Below are 12,158 nucleotides of genomic sequence, written 5' to 3'. Positions count from 1 at the left end.
TTTTTATTCCTCTATTATATTTTACCAATATATAGGTGAGAAATTGCATATAGGATGATGTTTTAATTTTCATTTATCTCATTATGAGTGACTTTGAATGTCTTTATATAGATATACAAATATATATATTGTGTGTGTGTGTGTGTGAGGAAGATTGTCGCTGAGCTAACATCTGTGCCAGTCTTCCTCTATTTTATGTGGGATGCCTCCACAGCATGGCTGGACAAGTGGTGCTATGTCCACACCCTAGCAGGGATCCGAACCTGTGAACACTGGGCCACCCAAGTGGAGCTCACGAACTTAACCACTACACAGCTGGCCTGGCCTCTCTTCTTATATGTGTAAGTGCCATTTTTATATCTTTTTTTAATTATCTCCTGTTGTATTTTTCCCATTTTTCCATCAGATTCGTGGTTATTTGTCCCTCAATTTTTAAGAGTTCTTTATATATTAGGGATATTAGCCCTTTGTCTGTGACATATGTTGCAAATGTTTTCTCCCAGCTTTTCAGTTGTCTTTTGTCTTTGTTTATGGTGTTTTTGCCATGCAAGTTTTTTTCATTTTTATGTAATGAAATTTGTCAGTATTTACTTTCATTGCCTCCAGATTTTGAGACATAATCAGAAAGCCTTCCTCTACGTGGAGTATTAAGAGATACTCTCATTTCTGTTTAATACTTGTATGGTTTAATTGTTATTTTATTTAGAATCTTAATCCATTTGGAATTTATTCTTATGTACGGTGAGAAGTATGTATCTAACTTTATCTTTTTCTGAATAGCTAATTAGTTCTCTCAGCACTGTTTATTAAAAAAATCTATCTTGGACCAGCCCTGATGGTCTAGTGGTTAAGTTCATTAGCTGAGGTCCGGTTCCCAGGCACAGACCTACACTGCTCTGTTGGTGGCCATACTGTGCTGGCAGCCCACATACTGAAAAATAGAGTGAGATTGGCATGGATGTGAGCTCAAGGTGAATCTTCCTCAGCAAAAAAAAAAAACAAACTATCTTTGCCTCAGTAATTTAAGATGCCCACTTTATATCATATGTTAAGTTTTATATGCACTTGAATCTATTTCAGAACCCTCTAATCCAGGAGCCACAGACTGTTTCCTGGAGCGCCATATAGTAAATATTTGAGGGCCACAAAGTGTCTGTTGTGAGGGGGGGAAACAGTCCAGACAGCACCCTGACGCTGTCCACTCGAAGCTGCTGTCCGCTGTGGGCCCTGCTCCAGTGCCCCTCTGTTCTGCTTGTCTTTGCATCATTCACTCATTGTTTTAATTATAAAGGCTTTTTAGTATGTTTTAATGTCCTGTAGGACTAGTTTTCCTCTTGTTCAATTCTTTTTAAAAATAAACATAAGACAGACCAATGAAATAATGTGACTGTTGTTTTTTCTTTTGGTCTGGTTCATAGGCAAACTCTAAATTCCAAAGGAGTGTTCCCGACCCACTTTGGGCCATGTTCCTCCCATCGCTTGGGTCTCCTGCTGTGAGGGCTCCCGCGGTACCGCTCAGAGTGGACCCCATTCGGATTGTGGGAAGTTAACTCACACGGCTCCCCTGCCAGTTACAGCTTTTCCCTGAGTATTTTAAACCCTGAAGTGAAAAAAATTTTGGTGAGGAAATATTTTGAAATGTTATAATAACCTTTGAGAAAATTCGAACTATTCAGGGATATTACAATCAGTTAGGAACCGTTTGAATAGGTAATTTTTTCCCTGTGGTAACTATCTTTTCAACGGCAAATGATATGTAATTCTTCCTAATCTAAGATCGTTAGAGTTATAAAAATAATCCTGTCAATCACCTCTGACTTATTTAGCAGAACGTTCTTCAGCTGAATAGTTTTAAATAATAGAAAGCTTCCCAGTCTTATGAAATCCAGACCCTTGTCCTATTGGAGATGGCATCAAATCACTGTCACTAACCTGGCCGTTAATCTGGCTCTACCTCCTTTTGTCCATCCTACAGCTGAATTGAGGAGACTTTGTGAAGGGAGTGCGTATTGTGCGTGAACATGAGTTTATAACTCCCTAACCACCACCAGGAACCAGGCAAGTCTCGCCGTGCATATGAATCTCAGGGTTTCGAGAGCTACGTGATTTTCACTGAAAAGAAAAGTTATCTATAAACATAATGCACAAAATGAGTTATCTTTATAAATGCACAAATCATTTTTGGTTGCTATCAAGTGCGTGCAAGATGCAAAACATAGTGTCCCTTCAGTTGACACCAGAATTGCTATTAGAGAAACAACGTTTTATTCGGTTTAGGAAAAATAACGTGACCCTGTGAGTATGGAAGTCGGGAGGTTGTATAATAAGTGGCTGAGCCACGCTGTACGGAAAAGGGAACAGACTGTGTTTTGTTCCTCAGAGAGGGCAATCGAAGGAGAGGTCCAGTGAAATGAGGGGGCAACAGCAGTGGTGGTGGCCCGTGGCAGTCTGCTGAAGCCATTACAAGCTGGACCCATCTCTGCCAACACTGTGTCACTGTAACAGACACGTTTTGTTTAAGAGTAATAGATCTCCAATTGTTCATCGAGGGGCGGTGGAGACTGTGGCTTTTGTTTTCAACACAGTGTAACTGGTAATTTGAACAAGAACATAGCAACTATATAGCAACTTTAATTTTGTTCTTCGATGGTCCTTTTAAAATGTTCTTCCCTTGACCCTGGATGAAAATGCCAGCAGGCCTGACTGTTCTGGTCACTGTTTGGTAACACAAAGTCCCCAGGTCCCTTTAAATTGCGACGCACAGTCTCATTTCGGAAACTCGTCCCAGTGTCTAAGCTTCCACCTCCACGTGAGACACACCCGTCCCTCCGACGAGGCCTGCCCGGGAGCTCCGCGGCTCCCTCCGCCCTCCGCCCGGGCGCCCGCTGTCTCTAACGGCCCCTGCGGCGCGGGCGGAGGGGAGGGCAGGCTCTCCGCCGACGGCCCCGTGCGGAAGCCGCTCGCCTGCCCTGGGCCCGGGTGAAGTTGGAGACATCGACGTCTTTCACTGGCTCTGGGGACCTGGCAGCGGCCGTGCGCCCGGGCCAGCGGGGGCGCGCCCCGCGGCTGCCTGCTCGCTCCTCCGCGGCCTCCAGGCCACCAGGGCCTGGCAGCGTCTCTCCGAGCCTCCGGCCCCCTAACCGGACGCTCGGGCAGGAGCCCGGGCAGCCCCGCCGCGGCTGGCCCGATCCCGGGGGCACTCAGCTTAGTGGGCGCCCAGCGACTCTGGGAACGCGCCAGTCTCCACGCAGCAGCCCTTCCCCTGCCTTCTGGCTGTCACCTCCTGCGTTTCCCCAGGATTTAGGAAATGCCGGTCGGCTCAGCCCCTCCAGCACCGGGGCGACGTGGCGGAGCCCTTCTCACTAGGCTTGAGGCGAGGGGCCGACGGTGGCGGAGAGGGGCAGGACGGAAGGCACCCCACAGACCTTTCCAAGGGAGCCCTGCTCAGAAACGCTCTCCCCGACCCCTGCGCACCTCCTCTGGAGGGGCGAGGCGGCCACCGCCTGCTCCAGCGCGCCCGGCCCCCGCGAGCTCCCCGCGCTACTCCCTAGCTACTTAATCATCAATGGCTCACTGTTTGCTGGTTTCAATCCATCCTATTCTTGAGTATTCCTCATTTTTGAGGGATTCGGGACGCTGACTGATCTAGCTACTTCCTGCGGAATGGGGCGTAGATCTGGGCTAGAGGAATGAAGCTGTTTAGCACTCATTTGGAAATATTCTCTTGTTCCTGGCTTCATGTTGACGTTTTGTATTATTACAACTTTGTACCTTGCTCAACACTTTTGGAACAACATCCAAAAGCACATTTTATAATCAAGTATCAGATTAGAAGGATAAGAAGTATAAACAATCAAAATTTTAACTTAAAATTAAAAATTTTAATTTAATTTTCAGTCCCTGAAAAACAGATCTAGTCCAGTGGGGCCTCCATCTGCTCTCCAGGTGGGCAGACATATGGTCTCAGTTCCTGATAGTCTTTTGTGTTACTGGACATGCGGGTGGAGACCAGAACAATGCCCTATCCCCTGACCTTTCAGTTGTCACTGGCGATGGCCAGCAGCACAGACTCTCTGCCTGGGGTTATCACATTCCTCAGGAACTCAAAGAACAAAGTTATCAACTCATAGCAGCTGACAGGGGCCATGAAAGCTACAGAGTATGTCTGGGTTAGCTAATCAGAGGTCATTCAAAGTTACAATATGGTTTCTTTTCTACAATATGGCTTCCCTTATGTCAGCCTTCTGTTGAGCCTGTATCATCCCCACTTTTTTTTGGAAGCTGAGCATCTTAGCCCTGCAAATTTTTAAGCTTATGGTTTTAAGCATGTACTTCTGCATCTGAGTGTAACTTCTTTTGTCCAACCTTTCCAGGTCAACATTATCTTCTGTAGAGTCCACACACTCAACTATGTCAAGTGGACTGCCCCTGCTGAGACTGCCACTGGTTTTGTAGGCTCCTGTAGCCTCTGTCACTTCCTGGTCATGCTGGGGTACAGAAATCGCTGGCAGAGTTGGGAACCCGCGGGCCTCTAAACCAGTCTCCCTGGAGCCACAGATGGAAGCCTCCTTCTTTGATGTCGTAGCTTCCCTCCAGCAGGACCTGAGTAATCTCTCTTTGAGGGCTATCAGACTTCTCTTTTTCTTCTTCTTCCAAACATTGAGCTCCCTCATTATCAGCATCACCCACCAGGTGGTACGTTTGTTACAAGTGATGAATCTGTATGAACACATCATGATCACCCAAAGTCCATAGTTAACATTAGGGTTGTATTGTTTTTTAAAAATGAACGATTTTACAGACGTATGGTGAATTTATTACTATGGAAAGATATTCACAACGTATTGTTTTGACAGGAAGTCAATGAGTGATCTACGAGGATGACTCCGATGTTTCAACAGAAAAAGCATGCGCATCAACAAGTCAAATGAGTGTGTGCCACTGCACCACAGCGCTCCCTCTGCACCGCGTGAGGCCCGCACAGCAAAAGTTCCTGTCAGCGCATGCTTTGGTAGAGATGTTAGGGACAGACCCAGACACGCCAGCAAGGCCTGACCATGGGACAGGAGCCATGGGCAGTGAAGAGCTGCAATGGGTTGAGGGTTAGGGCTAAACTTATAAGGCATAGGTATGTGTGATATTTATAAGACAAAGGAAAGATTATGTAAAAAAAAGTCGTTAAAATGGTATCAGTGCAGGTGGGGTCTGGTTATTGGGTGGTCCTATAACTTTGGATACGCATCATGTCAGGACGTCCTATACTTCCCAGAGGATGATATAGATTGGTACGTAGGGCATGATGCCTGGGCCTTCTCTCCCTGGGGCAGCCTTGATCCTCATCATAGGAGCCTGGGCCTGATCATCTCACACTGCACTCTGTGGAGGATTGGAATTGGCCACCCCAAAATGAATCTCTTTGGCATGAGGATTATTTTGGGCTGGTTACTTTTAAAATGCAGACATGACAGAAACTCTGAAATGGAGAAGTTATGCTTTGTGACAAATAAAAATGGCAAGTAATAGGATATATTGGAGAATATGAGGAAGCCATTTGGTGTAAACCTAATTCGGCCTGACCTTGTCTTTCCAAAAGGGCCTGAGCTAGGCTATTGAGCATGCATTGTATATCTGCTTTAGATATTCCCTATGGCAAGAACAAAGGTCCTTGAGATAAAGGTGCAACTTCCCTCCCCCTCCCAACGTTGGCATTCCCTTAAGGATTAAGCATCTTTCCTTAGGCTAGGAACTGATCGCTGTGCTCACCTGTGACCACCCAGCTTGAGACAATAGGATTGCCTCCTGCTACACCCACCAAGACAGCAGACCCACTACCTGCTGCGTCCATCAAGCGCTGTGCCGACAGGGCAATATTGTGACTATTGTGGGAGGGACATTTCAATCATATGTGAAACGTCCTGTATGGGGGTATATAACCACTCTGTGTACCTCACTTCCTTGGTGCCCTTTCTTCCTTCGGGAAGAAAGTCCCCGGGCCATGGTCCTCAGATTTCAGCTCAGAATAAACTCTCCCAAATTTTCATTTATAGATTGGTTATGGATTATTTTCGTTGACATTTGTAAGAGACATTTATGTTTGTAAGGGAAATCTCCATTTGTAAAGATGTCTCCCTCTCGTACCAGGAAGAATGACCTTATTTCTTAAAACTGTTACTAATGCAGAAGGCAAGGACTTAAATCTGCATAATAACCTGACTTTTGTTTACTGTGCTTTCTGATAATCTCCCCGTAACTGACTCCTCCAACCCCAACATCCTTCTTTGTAGCTGAAGAGGGTATTTAAGATGATAGCCTCCACCATTTTGGTGAGTTATTCAGTTTTCCTGAGTCTCTCCCATGTATACATGTTATAAAGCTTTGATTTTTCTCCTGTTATTCTGTCTCATGTGAATTTAATTCGCAGCCCAGCCAGAAGGACCTAGAGCAGGTAGAGGAAATGTCTTCCTCCCCTACAGTTTGGCAACTTGGACAGGATAAAATTTCATTGACTGGACACTGCTCCCTCCTGGACTGCTGCAGCCCAGAGATCCTGGACCCCTGACGAGAGCCAGCAAGAGGTAAGAGTTCTTTCTGATGCTATCTCTGATATCAGTTCCCCTACATTAAACCCAGCGTATATGGGGTTAAAACCAAAGCACTCTTTGCCTGCTTACTCCCCAGCTCCAGAATCCACTATCGGGCTGTGAAGACAAACTGCCAAGGTCACCCACCTGGGTTCCTTATCATCTCTTCCTCCCTAAGCTGAATGCAGGCTGGTGGGAAAGCTCCGACCAGCAAGGCCACTGACTCCCCCACCATCCACAAGCAGCCACATTCCTCACAAACCTTTAAAAGCCCTCATCTCACTTCTTTCGGGGAGACGAGAGGAAATGAGACAAATTTGAGGGCTCACTCTCATCTCCCAGGTGATGTCATCTGAAATAAAAACCTTTTCCTTGCCATAAGCCTAGTGTTTCAGTTGTTATTTGGCCCCTCTTTTGTGGCGAGTAAGGAACCTAGCCAGATCAGGGGCCAATGGAAGCAAGAGTGGTGAGGTTTTTCGCTTTTCTAAATTTAGATCAGCAGGAGAAAATTTTGGTGAGGCTAGCTTCTTGGACTCAGCGACTCTGGGATTTGGTTGAGTACTCATTGGTTGTAGATCCTTTTCCTCCCAGAGATAGTACTTTTCCTTGTCTCTGTCTTTTTTGGGTGTTTATCATAAGACACAGGCATCTCTATAAGCCTGTTGTCTGGGAATATGTGCATAGGTGGAAGCTGTTGCTAAGGGCACCTTGGAAGCCAAAAAGGCCACAGATTTGGTGGGCACAGGTCAAGCAGTTAAGAGCCATTAGAGCACTTGCCACCTCACTAAGTCTCCCGTGGAAGGATGAGTTGGTCACGGAATGGGGTAGATGACACAGGTCCCCCGCCAACTTCAAGAAAATGTCTGTGCAACAATGAGGCACTCTGTAAAGCAAACACGGCCCCCAACCCCATGGCACCTCCCTCCTAGGTTTTATTCTGGCTCCAAGAGACCCAAGGCTTAGCTAAAGCTGTCAATGTGCGTATTAGATGAGGTTTTTCTTTTGTTCTATGTCTTGAGAGCTTGGCTTTGTGACCTTTCTGGTCTCCGCTATCGGAGGATGCATGTACTGGCACGCATCTTGGTGGCCAGTCAAGTAGACTGGGGTTCCAGGTGTAGGGGAGGAAGACATTTCCTCTTCCCAAATGGGGGTTCGTCTGGCTGGAGAACGGATTAAATTCACATGAGACAGAATAGCAAGAGAAAATTAAACAAAGCTTTATGAGGAACCATGGCCCAGGGTCTTTATTCCTGAAGGAAGAAAGGGCACCGAAGAAGTGGGGTGCACAGAGTGGTTATATACCCCCAAACAGGGTGTTTCACATGTGATTGAAATGTCCCTCCCACAATAGTCACAAGACTGCCCCGTCAGCACAGCGCTTGATGGACACAGCAGGTAATGGTCTGCTATCTCGGTGGGCGTAGCCAGAGGCAAGTCAATTGTCTGGAGCTGGGTGGTCACAGGTGAGCGCAGCAATCAGTTCCTAGCCTAAGGAAAGATGCTTAATCCTTAAAGAAATGCCAGCGTTGGGAGGGGGAGGGAAGTCAGTTCCAGGAGGTTACCAGACTAGCACAATAAAATGCAGATTTAAGTCCTTGCCTTTGGTATTGATTAAGAGTTTCTAGAGAGAAGGTCATCGCCTTTCTTCTTCCTGGTACAGAGAGGGAGGCACCTTTACAGATGGAGATTTACCTTACAGATGTAAATGTGTCCTAGCAAAGGGCAAGTTCCACTCCTCAGAGCCTTCTTCCCTGTCCCAGTTTATCAAAAGCAATCAGCCTCAAATAATCCTGATGCCAAAGAGGCATATCTTGGGGTGGCCAATTCCAGGTCCCCACACAGGACACATTCTCTTTGTCTGGCTGTGTCAGCTCTCAGGGGAGTTTGTCATAAGGGGCCCCAATTGCTTTCATAAGGGGACTTTGTTGTCTCGACCTTCGTTGCTTGCTGTGCAATGGAGGCCTTTACTTTCTTAGACTATTTTTGGGAGTGAACTTTCTGGATCTCTCTTGGGCATGCCTCTTGTGTCCATGGTTAAGCTTACTGGTTGAGTCACTGTTAAGATCCTACTCATCAATGTGGCCAGATGATGGATCATTTAAATTGGGAAAACTTCTAAATTGGGGGAAAAAGTTTGTGAGTGCTCTCATCGTAATTTTTAATGGTACCTATGAAAAAGCCAAATTAAAAGGGAAACCTACACACAAAAATGACTAGCCTTAAGACCCTAACTCAGGTTGCAAGTGAATTGAGAAAATATAAAAGTGTAAGTCTTGATAAAATTATAAAGGTTGGAATGTTACAGCAGATATCAACTTTGCCTGAGCATGTTTTAAAATGTCTGTTTGGGAATACTTCCCCTATCCAATATTATAAGATCAAGACCTATTGATAAAGTCCTAATGAAAGCTATGATTAGAGGTATAAGAATTGATGGATTTCAGATGAAATTTGTAGAAAACTGATCTATTTATGGGCTTTGTGTAAAGCAATTGTATCTCTTTGTCTGATTGTATCATAGACTGCATTGTGTGGATAGACGTTGTCTCACTGAGGTATGCATCCCCTGCCTAATTGGAACACTTTTAAAGGTGTAATACATTGTCCTGAAAGTTTCAGTACATACAAATCTTTGATCCACCTCTTGAGTTAAATTCCCTGATATAAAGAAGCAATTGGAAGGGTGTAGCTGGAGCGCTGAGTCAGTCTCTTTTTTTGTCATTCAGGCTGTAATCCAGTTCTCTCTCTGTGTCTACCTGTGTGTTTACGCGTGTCTCTATATAGGTCTATATGTGTGACATTTCCCTCCCGGACAGTCTGGCCAAAATCAAGAGCTCTGTTTAATTGACTTAAAGTACATGCTTACATGTCTTTCAAGTTAACATGATATGAAATGATCTTTGGTGAATGAAAGCATGTTTAAGTTTGTTGGTGTGATTAAAATAGACATGTCCAAGAGAACAGATTAGTGGTTACCAGGGGGAAGGGAGGTGGAGGGTGGGCACAAAGAGTGAAGGGGCGCACCTATAAGATGACTGACAAATGATAATTACAACTGAAATTTCACAAGGTTGTAAACTATCATAACCTGAATTTAAAAACTAAAAAAAAATAGATTTATCAGCATTGGATATGATGCAAACACGCAGCTTGGGGGTACTAGGTGACAAAAAGAAATAAAAAGCTCATGTTGTCCCTGTTACAAATTTGTCAGCGTAATAACTTAAAGTGATAGCTGATTTTGTCTGATGTCTCAAAGTCTTTATAAGCAATCTAAATAATTGGAAACAGGTAAACTAAGTAGACGTAGAAAAGATAAGAGTGTTAAGTGAATTTTTAACAATAATTTTGTTATGACATGTGTATTTAAAATAACTTTCAAAATCTCTTTGGTAACTTGAAACTTTGAAGTTTTGCTAGGTTAATTTAAATGATAAAATTCATTGAGTATCTAGATCATTTCCAAATAAGATAAGATATTAGACTTTAATTATTAAATGTAAGTTTATCTACTTTAGGCTTATTACAGAAAAACTAAAAGGTGCTTGGGTCTATTGGTAAACATGTCTTGTGTTTTAATGAAAGATTGTACTATAAAGTAACATGTTTCTAAAATTATAAAAAAGTATTTATAAACTCGCCAAGCCACAGAATGCTAATGTAAGAGAAAGTTTATAATTGCTTACATGTCTTTCAACTTAGTCTTTACTTAAAAATTAAGGTTTCTAAGGGTTAAAAATTCTAATATGTGATTAAAGCTACTAGAAATTAATGAGGAAAACATTTGTATTCCAGGAAAGTAAGATGTAAGTTTTCAGTAAAGAAGGTATAAAGAATGGAAATAGGGCTGGCCTGGTGGTGCAGTTAAGTGCACATGTTACATTTCTGCAGCTGGGGGTTCGCCGGTTTGGATCCCGGGTGCAGACATGGCACTGCTTGTCAAGCCATGCTGTGGTAGGCGTCCCACGTATAAAGTAGAGGAAGATGGACATGGATGTTAGCTCAGGGCCAGTCTTCCTCAGCAAAAAGAGGAGGATTGGCAGCAGTTAGCTCTGGGCTAATCTTCCTCAAAAAAAAAAAAAAGGAAATATTTTGGTTTATTAAGAAAGGTAAATTTGTCCTAAAGTACTAAAAGAGAAGAAGCAAGGGACAAATTCTGAATGTAAAAAGAAAGTTGCAGAAGGTTTGTGAAGGAGAAATTCTGAAAGGAGTTTTATGCTGGTCATGTTGACTAAGATTAAAGTAAATCCAATTAAGTGAATGTTTTAATGTTAAAAATAAGCTGGTGCAAAAATGAAAATTTGGTTTTCTCTCAGAGGATAATTTTCCCGAACTTCTGGCCTGCTCTTGGTGAAGAGACTATGGGAAGTTCTTTCTTTAAGTAGTGTAGCACATGGGTATGGATTTTATGTTTTATCAAAATAAATTTCCTGTGTTGTTTATTAAGTCTTTATTCACAGGAGCTAATGTCTTACAGCTATTTAATCTTCCAGATTTACCCAAAAACCTTTATTGTCACTATGGTTAAATGAATAACTAAACATTGTTTCAAAGGGGCCTATGGTATTATGTGGGTAAATGGTATTGATATAGGAGTTTTAGAAATTATCTAACATTTCTAAAATTCTGATCTGTCCAGGCTGTCAGCCATAATTCAAATTATTATCTTAAAGTCTTGTATGTCACAGAAATAACCAAGTTTCTTTGTCAATTGCTCTTGAGTCTTTTGCCATTTACAGACAGTTATTGTTTTACTCTGAAGCTTTTGCAAATATGTTTCATCTTCAGAGAGATTCATGGAAAGAACTCTGACATTTACTCTAGAATGCAGCTTTCTGATAAACTTTCAGATTATAAAACTGAACTGGTTAAAAAATTACAGAATTCTAACAGAGAAACTGATGACCCCATAGAATTGCTAACAGAAGATTAAGATAAAAAAAATCAATTACACAGGACTGAATGAACTGATAAGGATGATTATAATTTTATGATTTTTTTGTTTAAAATATTGTTCATTTTTTAAAGTGTTTTGGTGTTTTTTCAGATTTAAGGAAAAGTTTTTCTCTTAATCTAACTATGACTTATAGCAATTTGGTAAATTATACTTTTGTAAACAAAATTGAAACATTTACTTTTTCTCCCTACCTGATCCCTCTAGAATTTGGAAACTCTTACTAAGTATTGTTATTTGCATGACAATATAGTTGTTTGCATAAGTTCAATAAGAATCTGTTCTCCTTATAACAGGACACAATTGGAAACACTGGTTATCTTACCAAAACTTTGACTGGAATTTCATATTTGAGAGACATAGGCATCGACCTAGATGTGACCAGACAGCTTTTGAGAAACAATGATTGGACTTTATGGAATAAAGCCGCTTGGAAATATTGGCCTAGTACCTTGTTTCCTAGCAACCCTACCCCAGGTAAGTAAGGAAGGTCTCTTATCTGGCAGGTACCTGGTACCTTGAAATATTTTGGGGAACCTCAAGAGAAGAGAGGAATTCACCCAAATCTAAGGTATTGCAAGCAAGAGCTGATGACAAATCGTTAGCTTGACTTTCTTGGCCTT

This window comes from Equus quagga, chromosome 4 (genome assembly GCF_021613505.1).
Source record: "Equus quagga isolate Etosha38 chromosome 4, UCLA_HA_Equagga_1.0, whole genome shotgun sequence".
Taxonomy (NCBI): domain Eukaryota; kingdom Metazoa; phylum Chordata; class Mammalia; order Perissodactyla; family Equidae; genus Equus; species Equus quagga.
This window is presented reverse-complemented; position numbering follows the sequence as displayed.